Below are 14089 nucleotides of genomic sequence, written 5' to 3'. Positions count from 1 at the left end.
GAGAATCTCAAGCAGGCCACTGAGTGTGAAGCCCAACCTGGGGCTTAACCTCACCACCCTGAGATTATGACCCAAGCCGAAACCAAGAGTCGGATGCTCAACCGACTGAGCCATCCAAGCGCCCCTGAATACAAGTTCTTTACTGGGTATGTGATCTGCAAATATTTTGACCCCATTTACAGCTTGTTAATTCATTCTCTTAACAGATTATCTTGCAGAGCAAAAGTGTTTAATTTTGATAAAATTCAGTTTCGCAATTTTTTGTATTATGGGTTGTGCTTTTGGTGGCATATCTAAAAATGGATCACCAAATCCAAGATCTCCAGTGGGTTTTTTTTTTTTCCTGTAAGTCTTATAGTTTTACTTTTATATTTAGGTCTGTTAAGTTAATTTTTGTATGAGGTATGAGTTGTGTGTCTAGGTTTCTTTTCTGCACATGGATGAATGATTATTCTAGCACCATTTATTGAAAACACTATCTTTTCTTTACTGAATTGCCTTTGTAACTTTGTCACATATAAGTTGACTACATTTTTGTAGGTCTATTTTTGGCCTCTATTCTGATCAAATGACAAATTGGTATATACATCTATCCTTTTAACACTACCACACTGTCTTGATTACTATAGCTTTACAATAAGCCTTAAAATTGGGTAGTGTAAATCCTCCAACTTTTTTCTTTTTTGTTGACATTTTTTAAAAACTTGACTCTTCTAGTTTCATAAGCTTTTCCATATAAATGTTGAATCCACTTGTGAATATCTAAAAATATGTTGGCCAAGATTTTTCTTGGGATTGTGCTCAATGTGTAGATCAAATTGGGGAGAATTGGCATCGTAACAATATTGAGTTTTCCAATCCATAAACACAGTATATCTCTCCATTTATTCAGATCTTCTTTGCTTTATTTCATCAATGTTTTGTAGTTCTCCGATTATAGATTTTGCACATGTATTGTAGATTATAGGCTTTATTTATTTTAGGAGGTGCTATTTTAAACATCTTTTAAGTTTCAATTTTCAAAAAATATATAATAGAATGGCTAAAAAATTAACAAGTCAGGAAACGACAGATGTTGGCGAGGATGTGGAGAAAAGGGAACCCTCCTGCACTGTTGGTGGGAATGCAAGCTGGTATGGGAAACAGTATGGAGGTTCCTCAAAAAGTTGAAAATAGGACTCCTGGGTCGCTCAGTTGGTTAAGTGACTGCCTTCGGCTCAGGTCATGATCCTGGAGTCCCAGGATCGAGTCCCACATCAGGCTCCCTGCTTAGCAGGGAATCTGCTTCTCCTTCTGACCCTCCCGCCTCTCATTCTCTCTCTCTCTCTCTCTATCACATTCTCTCTCTCAAATAAATAAATAAAATCTTTAAAAAAAAAAGTTGAAAATAGAGCTACCCTATGACTCAGCAATAGCACTACTGGGTATTTACCCCAAAGGTACAAATGTAGTGATCCGAAGGGGTACGTGCACCCCAATGTTTATAGCAGCAATGTCCACAATAGCCAAACTATGGAAAGAGCCTAGATGTCCACCAACAGATGAATGGATAAAGAAGATGTGGTGTATACACACACACACACACACACACACACACACACACACAATGGAATGTTATGCAGCCATCAAAAAAATGAAATCTTGCCATTTGCAATGACGTGGATGGAACTGGAGGGTATTATGCTAAGTGAAATAAGTCAATCAGAGAAAGACAAGTATCATATGGTCTCACTGATATGAGGAATTTGAGAAACAAAACAGAGGATCATAGGGGGAGGGAGGGAAAAATGAAAGAAGATGAAATCAGAGAGGGAGACAAACCATAAGAGACTCTTAATCTCAGGAAACAAACTGAGGGTTGCTGGAGTGGAGGGGGGTGGGAGAGATGGGATGGCTGGGTGATGGACATTGGGGAGGGTATGTGCTGTGGTGAGCGCTGTGAATTGTGTAAGACTGATGAATCACAGACCTGTACCCCTGAAACAAATAATACATTATATGTTAATAAAAAATATACATATATAATAAATAAATAAATAAACAAATTTCAACTTTTCCTAACGGCTATAAACATCTGTGGGCAGATGGAAATAAGTTTTCAATTCATTTGGGTAAACACCAGGGAGTGCAATTGCTAGATCATATGCTAATAATATGTTTAGTTTTGTAAAAAACTGCCAAACTCTGTTCCAAAGTGACTTTACCATTTGTATTCCCACAAGCAATTAATGAGAGTTCCTATTGCTCCACACACTCATTACAATTTGATGTTGTCAGTTTTAGATTTTGACCATTCTAATAGGTATGTAGTGGTATCTCATTATTGTTTTAATATCCATTTCCCTGATGACATATGATGTGAATCATCTTCCCATATGCTTACTTGCCATCTGTCTATTTCTTTGGAGAGATGTCTGTTAAGGTCTTTGGCTCATTTTTAAATCAGTTTGTTTGTTTTCTACTTGTTGAGTTTTAAGTGTTCTCTGTATATTTTAGGGGCACCTGGGTGGCTCAGTTGCTTAAGTGGCTGCTTTCAGCTCAAGTCATGATCTCAGGCTCCAGGGATCGAGCCTGCATTGGGCTCTCTGCTCAGTGGGGAGTCTGCTCCTCCCTCTCCCTCTGTGCTCTCTCTCCCTCTCTCTCTCTTTCAAATAAATAAATAAAATCTTTTTTTAAACAAAGAGTTCTCTGTATAGTTTAGATAACAGCTCTTTTTTTTTTAAAGTTTATTTACTTAAGTAATCACTACACCCAATGTGGGGCTCAAACTCACAACCCCAAGATCAAAAGTCACATGCTCTTCTGACTGAGCCAGCCAGGTGCCCCTAGATAATAGTTCTTTATCAGATGTGTCTTTTGCAAATATTTTCTCCCAGTCTGTGGCTTGTGTTCTCATTCTCTTCACGTTGACTTTCACAGAGGAGAAGTTTTTCATTTTAATGAAGTCCAGCTCATCAATTCATTCTTTCATGCAATGCATCATGATTTTGGTGTTGTATCTAAAAAGTCATCACCATATTCAAGTCATCTAGGTTTTCTCCTATGTTATATTTTTAGGAGTTTTACATTTATGGCTATGATCATTTTGAGTTAATTGTTGTGAAAGGTGTAAGGTCTGTGTCTAGAGATTGTTTTTGCATGTGGATGTCTAGTTGTTCCAGCATCATTTGTTGAAGACATTTATGTTTGCTCCATTATATTGCTTTTACTCCTTTGTCAAAGTTCAGTTGACTATATTTATGAGAGTCTATTCCTGGGGTTTTTATTCTGTTCCATCGATCTATTTGTCTATTCTTTCACCAATCAGTTACTGTCTTTCTCACTGTGCCTTCATAACAAGTCTTGAAGTTGGGTCGTGTCAGTTCTCTGACTTTGTTCTACTTCAGTACTGAGCTGGCTGTTCTGGGTCTTTTTCCTCTCCATCAGTCTGTTGTTATCCATAAGATGACTTGTCTGGGATAAGGGAGTTTTTCTTTCTGAATTCCAGAACTACATTAATTAGGCATCAGAAACCGCTGTTTTCAAATGCAACTGGAATACATTATTTCCTACATTAAAACAAAGTGATGAATAAAATGGAGCAAGATGACTCCACTTTTTTGTTTTTTGGTTTTTTTTCTTCAGGGAGTTTCTCCATTTTCTCTTAATAAGGGATCATTAAAATAACCAGAAGACAAATGACACCAAATTAATAAAAGTGTAGATCAAATGTTCCTCTTAACTATTTTTACTTGATTGTAGATGAGGAATGTGTTGCTTAAACCTCTAGCTAACAAACAACAACAAAAAATAACTACTCGGTGACACTGACTATATGGCTTAACCAAAGTAATGGTGGTCCAAAACAAGTTGAACAACAAATCCAAAAGTGGAGTGACCTGTGCTCTTCAGGTTATATTTTTGGATGTGGGAAATTGTGGGCTACAGAATAAACCTCTGTTGGAAATGGAGTTACTTTTTGGCCCAACTATTGCACTCTGTAATTATTGGCAATGACACTGTAGATCAGCAGGTCGGTTTAAACTCCCTTGTGTGGACCATAATGGATTATAGCTTTGCCTTGGACCTCATCCTGGCTGTCTGAAATAAGACTTACTGATCCCCTTTGGGACTAACTCATAGCTGGCTGAGTCTGCACGCTTGGCAGAGAGAGGTATGATTGAGGTGAAGACTGCAAGGTGGCTGCATCTTGCTGCTTGGAGTCCTGTTGATAGAAGCTTTGATTTGCTGAATGAGACAAATTAAATGAATTGGCTCCCAGCCTCTGTGGTCAGATTAATCAGAGTGGCTGATGGAGTGGCATACTCGTGTAAAAACTCAAGTTGGCCAAGAATGTGTTAACTGTGGGCTGAGGGGTGGATTGTTGATAGAGGCAAACTGTCATAGGCCCTGAGTGTCCCTGCGTGTTCTTCCGGGGTATGCCATGAATGCAAAGCCTTAACCATTCTTTACAGGGTCCATTTCTGCAGGTTGTGTTTATAGCAAGCAACCTTGGGCTGGGGTAATATCTCCCCCCTCAGAAAAAGAGCAGGCTGGCTTTCACTTACTATACAAACAGTGAATCCCCTAAACTCAGTGTTTCCTCTAATGCAACTCACTGCATGCCCAGGCGTCCATCACTTGCCCTTTGTGTCAGTTCTGTGGGACTTTTGGAGCATGAAGAACCAACACAAAGGAACATGAAGCTCTGAATATACTACTTTTGCTGCGAGCAATAAAGTCCTTTGTCTCTGACTCCGGAATTTTGTGTCTTCTGCCAGCATCCACAAAACAGGAACAGGCTAACTTGTTAGCTTGTACGCAGGGTAAAATCCCACGCCTTGCACAGCTCTTGACAATCCTACATTTGGATTTGGCTGACGGTGTTGCAACAGTCATTTAACTTGTCCTCTATGTCCGTATTTCTTATAAACGGGAAGCCAAATCTAGAAGTTTCATCAGATTCTGCTTCAGCTTTAAAGGCAGAAATACTTTGCATTCATGCTGTGTTCTTCCTATTGTCCCACATGAGGAGACATAATGTCAGGTTTTCCACTTTTAGTGAAACTAAGCTTATTCAGCGGATTTAGGTGGTTTCAGTATGTTCTAAAATTCCCCATCAACATTTCAGCTGATCATTCTAGCATTCATTGATGATCATTGCCTGGATCCCTTATTTCATTAGTGGATTTTAAAGGGTGACATTTAAATGGTATCATTCTCCCTATATTTATCCACTGTAATTCTTTAGTAAAGGAGAACTTTCTATCATCAACTAATTGTTTGCCCTGAAATCAGTTCAGCCCTTTGACCTAGGTAGCAAGGGCCTCTTCCCTGGGGCCCTTGTTTCAGGGGACCCTACCTTTTAAGTACCTTCTTCAAACTGAAACCATGGATAAAGGGGGACTCCTTTACCAGTATCAGCCTACATTTGTGCTCTCACCTTCATGGTAAATATATATATACATTTATATACATATACATGTAGTAAATGTGCACATGTATATATGGTAAATATGTACATATGTACATATATGAAGATTTTTGTTTAGCTCTTATTTCAAAATGTCCAACATAAAAAGGTGGTAATATTCAAGTGGTTTTTTTGAAGTTGTGTTTCATAACTTTGCTGACAAATAAAGTACACATTTTGCCAAGTTGCTTTTCTAGTAAAGCAATGAAACCATCAGGTGTACATTTTACAGAGAAATATTGATAAAGTTGGCAAAAAATTGTATTTCTGTTATTTAAGGGAAATGTTAGAAAATCATCATACTATGATTGGAATGTGTTCTTTTTTTTTTTAATCTTCTGAAGGATAAAAGTTGGGGTTGCCTGGGTGGCTCAGTCGATTGAGATGGAACTCTTGATTTTGGCTCAGGTCATGATCTCAGGGTTGTGAGATCAAGACCCGCATCGGGCTCCACACTCAGCGTAGTACCTGCTTGTCCCTCTCCCTCCCCTTCTGCCCCTCCTTCTGTGTGCTTTCTCTCTCTCTCAAATAAATAAATAAAATCTTTTAAAAAAATAAAGGATTCTAATTGAATTTAAATTAAAAAATTTAAAAATTAAGGGATAAAAGTCTATGGGAAATGGATAAATAAACTGATATGTGTAATACCAAAAAGTACACAGCATTAAAAAAAAACCAAGTTCTCATACAGCAATAGGGTGGATAATTCTCAGACATTGAGTAAAAAGGCCAAACACAAAAGAATACATATGGTATGATTCTGTTTATAAAAAGTCCAACCAAGTGCGCCTGGGTGGCTCAGTCGTTAAGCATCTGCCTTCGGCTCAGGTCATGGTCCCAGGATCCTGGGATCGAGCCCCACATTGGGCTCCCTGCTCGGCAGGAAGCCTGCTTCTCCCTCTCCCACTCCCCCTGCTTGTGTTCCCTCTCTCGCTGTGTCTCTCTCTGTCAAATAAATAAATCTTAAAAAAAATTTTAAAAGTCCAACAACACGCAATTAATGGCAAAAAGAAGTCAGAATAGTACATATCTTTGGTGTGTGAGGAGTTGCCTGGGAAGAGGCAAAGGGAAACTGAGATGCTGGAAATGTGCTAGATGTTAACGTGAGGGATAGTTACATGGGTATATGTTTATAAAAACTCATCAAACTATATACTTAGTACCAGTGCACTTTATGTATTTTACTGCATGTATTAGTTTCCTATTGTTGCTATACAAGTAACCACACATTTAGTAATTGAAAACAACACAAATTTATTATGGTTCAATTCTAAAGATTAGTCTAAAATGGGTCTGCAGGGCTGCATTCCTTCAGTATGTTCTAGGTAGAGTCCATTCCAAGGCTTTTCCACCTTCTAGAGGCCACTTGCGTTCCTTGGCACACATCACCCCAACCTCTGCTTCCATCTCCTTCCCTGTCAGACCCTCCTGCTCCCCTCTTACAAGAAGCCTTGTGACTAGTTGGCCTACCTGGATAATCCAAGATGGTCTCCCCATCTCAAAATCCTTAAATTAATCACATTTGACATATAAAATAACCTATTCACTGGTTCTGAGGATTTAGGACATGAATATCTTTGAGAGGGAGTCCAGTATTCTGCCTAACAGATATGAATAATGGTATTTTTTTACCTCAATTAAAAAAACACGCAAAAATTAAGTTGATGAATGATATATGATAGATAGTTTTACAAACAGCAATGATAATGAAAAAGAATTTGAAACATGAATGTCTTTTCTAAATAGGAAAGTTTTGCCACAGGACATTATTTTTAAAAACTTTGTTCACTACTTGATACAACTGTAGAGTTTTTTTTATTTAATGAAAAATTAAACATTAAAGTTAAAATATTTCAAAATTAAATCAAGTATCTTTTCAATGTGTTTGAAAAGCTAAAAGAGCTCTTTTTTAAGCAGAAAGAAAATGAGAACAATTTAATTAACATGAAGGATATTATCATGGAATTTATTAGCAAACTTAAACCATTTACAAATAACCCTTTGTTTAAGATTTTTCAATTTCCATCCTTGTGATTAATGGATAGAAATATGCTTAATGATACTGATTTGGAAACGTATTGCTCTCACTTGGCTATTATTTTAAAAGGCGTTTTTTTTTTTTTTATTTAAAGCACTGAATTGGATCATTTATACATTTGAAATGAATGTAGACCTTGTTAGCCAACTTAGCAGAAATTAATAAAGCATAATAAAAAACTAACAAAAGAAAACATAAAGATTTTGAGGCCAAAGAGCAATTTAATCAGTCTAACTACACAAGCTTCTAGATCTAACTAAAATGCTCAAAGCTACTTTCTTGGAAAGTATTACTAACTATATAGTTAGTTGAAAAGGGGCCAGTTGCTGCGAAAGCAAGAAAACCAACTGCAAACACATAACACAGAAGATCACAGAATCATATCATTAGGCTCAAAGCCAATATTATGCAATTAGCTGAGATACTAAGTGCAAGGATTTTATTAAATTTCATTTTATACTACTGCCATTATATATATAATATATATTTAATTTAATATATATTTAATAAGAACACTATTCATTGAAATTATTTATTTGGAGGTTATTATTGGACTTGTTTTTCACTCTTAATCTAACACTGTCCTGAGATGATTTATAAAAAGTCTTATGTAATTTTCAATAAGGATGCCAAGACAATTCCATGGGGAAATTGTACCATGCAACTTCTTTTTAGTCTTTTGTACTAGTTCCTGTTCTCAATCCAGACACCATTCTCTGAGAGTATCAAAGCATATGATCTCCAAGATATTTTTAAGCACAAACAACTGAATGCATGCCTCTGTATTTAATAGTAAGGGCATTATTTGATTTTCTGAAATTATCTATGTAGATCCATTATAATATCTAAGAGTTACATTTCAGGAGAGTAAAGTGGACAAAGCATTAGTTATGTAAAAAGGAAGCATGAGGTCTGATGAGGATGAGGACCAATGGTGAAAGGAAGAGTTCCTAGTACAGACCCAAACCAGGATGTTGCATCCAGGGAACTGATGAGGAGAGATGGGGCGGGGAAAATAAAGACTGACAAACTGGAGGTATGCCTGAGGATCTATGAGGGAATGTTGTTTTGCTACTCACTTTTACAAAAGTAACTATAAAATGAATAGTTGATACAAAAACTCCTGGTAATCTTTACAACCATGTTTAAAACAGGTATAGAGGGGGGCGCCTGGGTGGCTCAGTCATTAAGTCTCTCTCTGTCAAATAAATAAAATAAAATAAAATAAAATAAACATGTACACAAGTATTTAAAAGATCTTGGTACCTGCTTTCTGACTACCCATATTAATTAAGATTAAACCAACCATGAATATTCTTTGTAGTCAGATAAAGTCTTTGTTATCTGATTTATAAAAAGTCCTATGTAATTTTCAATAAAGATGCCAAGACAATTCCATGGGGAAAGAAGAACCCTTTTAACAAGTGGTGCAGGGACATCTGGATGTCTGTGCCAAAAAATGAGTTGAACACCTACTTCACATCATACAGGAAAATTAACTTAGAATGTAAAGAACATCTAAATATAGGAGCTGAAAGTATACAACTCTAGAAAAAACATAGGAGTAAATCTCTCTGACCTTGTATTAGATAGTGGTTTCTTAGATATAATACCAAAAGTGTGGTGACAAAAGAAAGAAATGGATAAATTGGGCTTTGTCAAAATTAATCTTTGTGCTTCAAAGGACACCATCAAAAATGTGAAAAGACTGGTTGGCTCAGTCTGTGGAATGTGTGACTCTTGATCTCAGGGTTGTGAGTTCGAATCCCACACTGGGTGTAGAGATTACTTAAAAAAATGAAATCTTAAAAAAAAAAAAAAAAGAATGTGAAAAGACAACCTACAGAATGGGAGAAATTATTTGCAAATTATATAATCTGGCAAGGGACTTGTACCCAGAATACACAAGAACTTTTATAACTCAAGAACAAAAAGATAAATAACCCAATTTAAAAATGGGCAAAGGATCTGAATAGAATTACTCCAAAGAAGACACACAAATTGCCAAAAAACACATGAAAAGAAGCTCAGCATCCTGGGTCATTAAAGAAATGCAAACCAAACCTATAGTGAGATACAATTTCATACCTCACAGGATAGCTAAAATAAAAAGGACAGACGATAATTTGGTGAGGATGTGGAAAAATTGTACATTGCTGGGTTTGTAATTTGATGCAGCCACTTTGCAAAAACAGTTTGGCAGGGCACCTGGGTGGCTCAGTTGGTTAAGCAACTGCCTTCGGCTCAGGTCATGATCCTGGAGTCCCGGGATCGAGTCCCGCATCGGGCTCCCTGCTCAGCGAGGAGCCTGCTTCTCCCTCTGACCCTCCCCCCTCTCATGTGCTCTCTGTCTCTCTCATTCTCTCTGTCTCAAATAAATAAATAAAATCTTAAAAAAAAAAACAGTTTGGCAGTTACTCAAACTTTTAAACATAGAGTTACCATATGATCCAGTAATTCCATTCCTAGGTATATAACCAAGAGAATTTAAACACGTGTTCACTAAAAAGCCTGTACACAAATGTTCATAGCAATATTATTCATAATAATTGAAAAATGGAAATAACCCAAATGTCCATTGACTGATGCATGGATAAACAAAATACAGTATATTTATTACAGTGGAATAGTATTTGACCACAAAAAGGAATGAAGTACCGATACATGCTACAACATGGATGAACTTGGAAAACATCATGCTAAGTAAAAGAAGCCAGACAGAAAGACCACATATTGTATGATTCCATTTATATGAAATGTCCAGAATAGGCAAACTCCTAGAGTCAGAAAGTAAATTAATGATTGCCAGGGGGCAGGGGGCAGCAGAATGGGGAGTGACTAAGGGGTACATGGGTTTTTTTTGAGGTGATGGCAATGGTTGCACAACTCTGTGGATATACTAAAAACCATTGAATTACGCACTTTAAAAGGTTGGACTTTGTCATATGTGAATTATAGCTCAATAAAGCTATTATTACTTTTAAAATTCTGTATATAGATTTCCTTTATAAAACAACATGCCTTAGTGCAGTTAATATAGAAATTTGTTTCTAAGAATTCAGTTTACATACTACTTTCTGGGTTCTAGATGAAGTGTAATTATAATACATGTATTTATTTTAGGAGCTTTATTCATTTGCTGTTCTTACAAACATTTACAGAGTGCTGATGAATTAAGAACATATAAAATGGGATTTTACTATTTCTGAAATTTGGGGAAAATTCAAGTATCTTCCTTTTTTATTTCCTTCCTTTCCAAAGCTTTACATCTCTTTTTACAGAATATTTTAAGTATTTGGCATGAACTGAGATCTGCATTAGATATTAGACATGATACATACAAATAGGAAGTTTAAAAGAAGAGATATACAATAATTTTTAAAGCATTTGGTTAAAGGTTTGGAATAGCAGGGCACCTGGATGGCTCAGTTGGTTGAGCATCCAACTCTTGATCTCTGCTCAGGTCTTGACCTTGGGGCGTGAGTTCGGGCCCTGCATTGGGCTCTGCACTGGGTGTGGAGCCTACTTAAAAACAAAAACAAATAAAAGTTAGGAACAGCCAAAATAAGAGGGAAAAATGGTATTTTAATTATGCTCAATTCTTAGCAGTTCCATTTTCCTGCACTGAAGTTCTCTTGGCCATAACATAACCTTGGAGCTAACTCTCATGGTTAGTATTTCAAAATCATTTATTTCACAGTGAGTTTTTTTAAGCAGTTTTCAAATATTCCAGAGCTTTGTAAACTTTTACTAGCAATTTTAAGTAGTCTCACGTTCCCTGTGACTCAGCTTCCAGGATCTGCAAAGTTTAGTGGCCTAGCAGTTATGCCCCAAACTGAAATTAGGCCTACCCAGAACCACATCTACATTCATAAACACACATGTTTTAATGGAAGGAAGGAAAACAGTTCCTTCTCAACACAAAAATCAGAGTTCTGACAACCCCTGCATTTGGAATTTTCATGTGTAGGACCACTACTGAGAAAATAGGTTTGAAGAGATCGTAACTAGAGGTAAAACCTTATGAAAAGCTTTATAAATATTCCTACACTTGCAAAAATAAAACCATAGACACTATGTGAAGTTGTATGTATCTTAAATTAGTAATGTTAGGTACATCTTAACTAATTCATTTACCTTTCTTGTTCCTAGAAACATTTTCGAATCTTTCTCACAATTTCAGTGAGATAATTTGGGGGTTTTTTGCAGCTATTACATATAACAAGAAGTATTTTTTCTCTCTGTCTGATCCTCCTGCAAATGTCCAGTGCCTTTTAGTTTCATAATTTGGAGATGGTGACTTCTTGTTCCCAAGCCTTACTGTAGTCCCAAGACACAGAATCACTTGAATGTTTGAAATGCTTTGAGAAACGTTTATTGAAGTATTTGACCCAGCCAACTAAGTGTTTTTGCAACCTCCTTTCCATAACATCAGGTTCTGTATGTAGCTTTATCTTTAACCACAGAAACTTCACACAAAACACTATCATCAGCTCCTTGAAGACAAGTGACTGGTTTAAGTACCCTCTGTACTACTAGACAAGGAGTGTAGATCCCAGGACTAACTTTACTTATCCTCATCTTTCTTAACTTCTGGGAATGCAAAACCTACCTCAGTAGTGCCCTTTGCCTTCCTTCTTTTTTTTTTCTTTATCCTCAATATCTCTTTCTTCTAATTATTGCAGCAATTGTACCTAGAATCCAAATTGGTAAGGAAAGGTATGTATAAGTACATTAGAATACCTGCATTTTGAGTGAGAGAAGCTGAGGTTGGGGAGAAATCACAGACCTTCCCTCAGTTTATGACAGTCTGCTTTACCTTCTCCAGAACGGAAGCAGATGAAGGTACTGTCCTTCCAGGTTGAAAGTTCTTGGCAAATCACATTTTTTATTCCCTGAGTTCTTATTTATAGAGCACTTGCTATTGGCTTCTTTTCCTTCCTCTTCAATACTAAAAATTGTTCTGCTTTATCCTCTATTATTCTTATTTTTCTGTACGTCTATCAAATTCCTTTATTTTACCCCATCTTCTCTTTCTTTCCTACTACAGATCTCTGTATTTTCCCAGTATCCAACCTGGCTTAACTGTTTTAGCAACTGAAAGTACTAACTATCCTTTTCTTTGGGTCATTTAGAGACACCCTATCTATGAAGGACACACTTACAAAACGTTCAAATGTGTTGCTAACAAAGGGGAGCTGTTGCAGGAGAAAGTTCTCAATGTTATCTTTTGGTTGTTGGATATAGGTAAGATACTTTAGAATTCAGTAAATCCAGACTAAAGAAGTGCAATTTTTAAAATATTTTATTTTATTTTATTATGTTATGTTAGTCACTATACATCATTAGTTTTTGATGTGGTGATCCACGATTCATTGTTTTCTTATAACACCCAGGGCTCCATGCAGTACATGCCCTCCTTAATACCATCACGGGGCTAACCCATCCCCCCATCCCCCTCCCCCTCTAAAACCCTCAGTTTGTTTCTCAGCGTCCATAGTCTTTCATGGTTCATCTCTCCCTCCGATTCCCCCCACCTTCATTTTTCCCTTCCTTCTCCTAATGTCCTCCATGCTATTCCTTATGTCCCACAAATAAGTGAAACCATATGATAATTGACTTTCTCTGCTTGACTTATTTCACTTAGCATAATCTCCTCCAGTCCCATCCATGTTGATGTAAAAGTTGGGTATTCATCCTTTCTGATGGCTGAGTAATATTCCACTGTATATATGGACCACATCTTCTTTATCCATTCATCTGTTGAAGGGCATCTCGGCTCTTTCCACAGTTTGGCTATCGTGGACATTGCTGCTATGAACTTTGGGGTGCATATGGCCCTTCTTTTCACTACATCTGCGTCTTTGGGGTAAATACCCAGGAGTGCAATTGCTGGGTTATAGGGTAGCTCTATTTTTAATGTTTTGAGGCACCTCCACACTGTTTTCCAAAGTGACTGTACCAACTTGCATTCCCACCAACAGTGTAAGAGGGTTCCCCTTTCTCCACAACCTCTCCAACATTTGTTGTTTCTTGCCTTGTCAATTTTTGCCATTCTAACTGGTGTAAGGTGGTATCTCAATGTGGTTTTGATTTGAATTTCCCTGATGGCTAATGATGATGAACATTTTTTCGTGTATCTGTTAGCCATTTTATGTCTTCTTCAGAGAAGTGTCTGTTCATGTCTTCTGCCCACTTTTTGACTTGATTATTTGTTTTTTGGGTGTTGAGTTTGAGAAGTTTTTTATAGATCTTGGATACCAGCCCTTTATCTGTAGTGTTATTTGCAAATATCTTCTCCCATTCTGTGGGTTGCCCCTTTGTTTTGTTGACTGTTTCCTTTGCTATGCTGAAGCTTTTTATCTTGATGAAGTCCCAAAAGTTCATTTTTGCTTTTGTTTCACTAGCTTTTGGAGAATCTTGAAAGAAGTTGCTGTGGCCAATGTCAAAGAGGTTATTGCCTATGTTCTCCTCTAAGATTTTGATGGATTCCTGTCTCACATTGAGGTCTTTCATCCATTTTGAGTTTATCTTTGTGTATGGTGTTAAAGAATGGTCGAGTTTCATTCTTCTGCATGTGGCTGTCCAATTTTCCCAGC

The sequence above is a fragment of the Mirounga angustirostris genome, unplaced genomic scaffold, assembly GCF_029215605.1.
Source record: "Mirounga angustirostris isolate CCGP_5_RB_7025 unplaced genomic scaffold, mMirAng1.0.hap1 SCAF_3, whole genome shotgun sequence".
In the NCBI taxonomy this organism is placed as follows: Eukaryota; Metazoa; Chordata; class Mammalia; order Carnivora; family Phocidae; genus Mirounga; species Mirounga angustirostris.
This window is presented reverse-complemented; position numbering follows the sequence as displayed.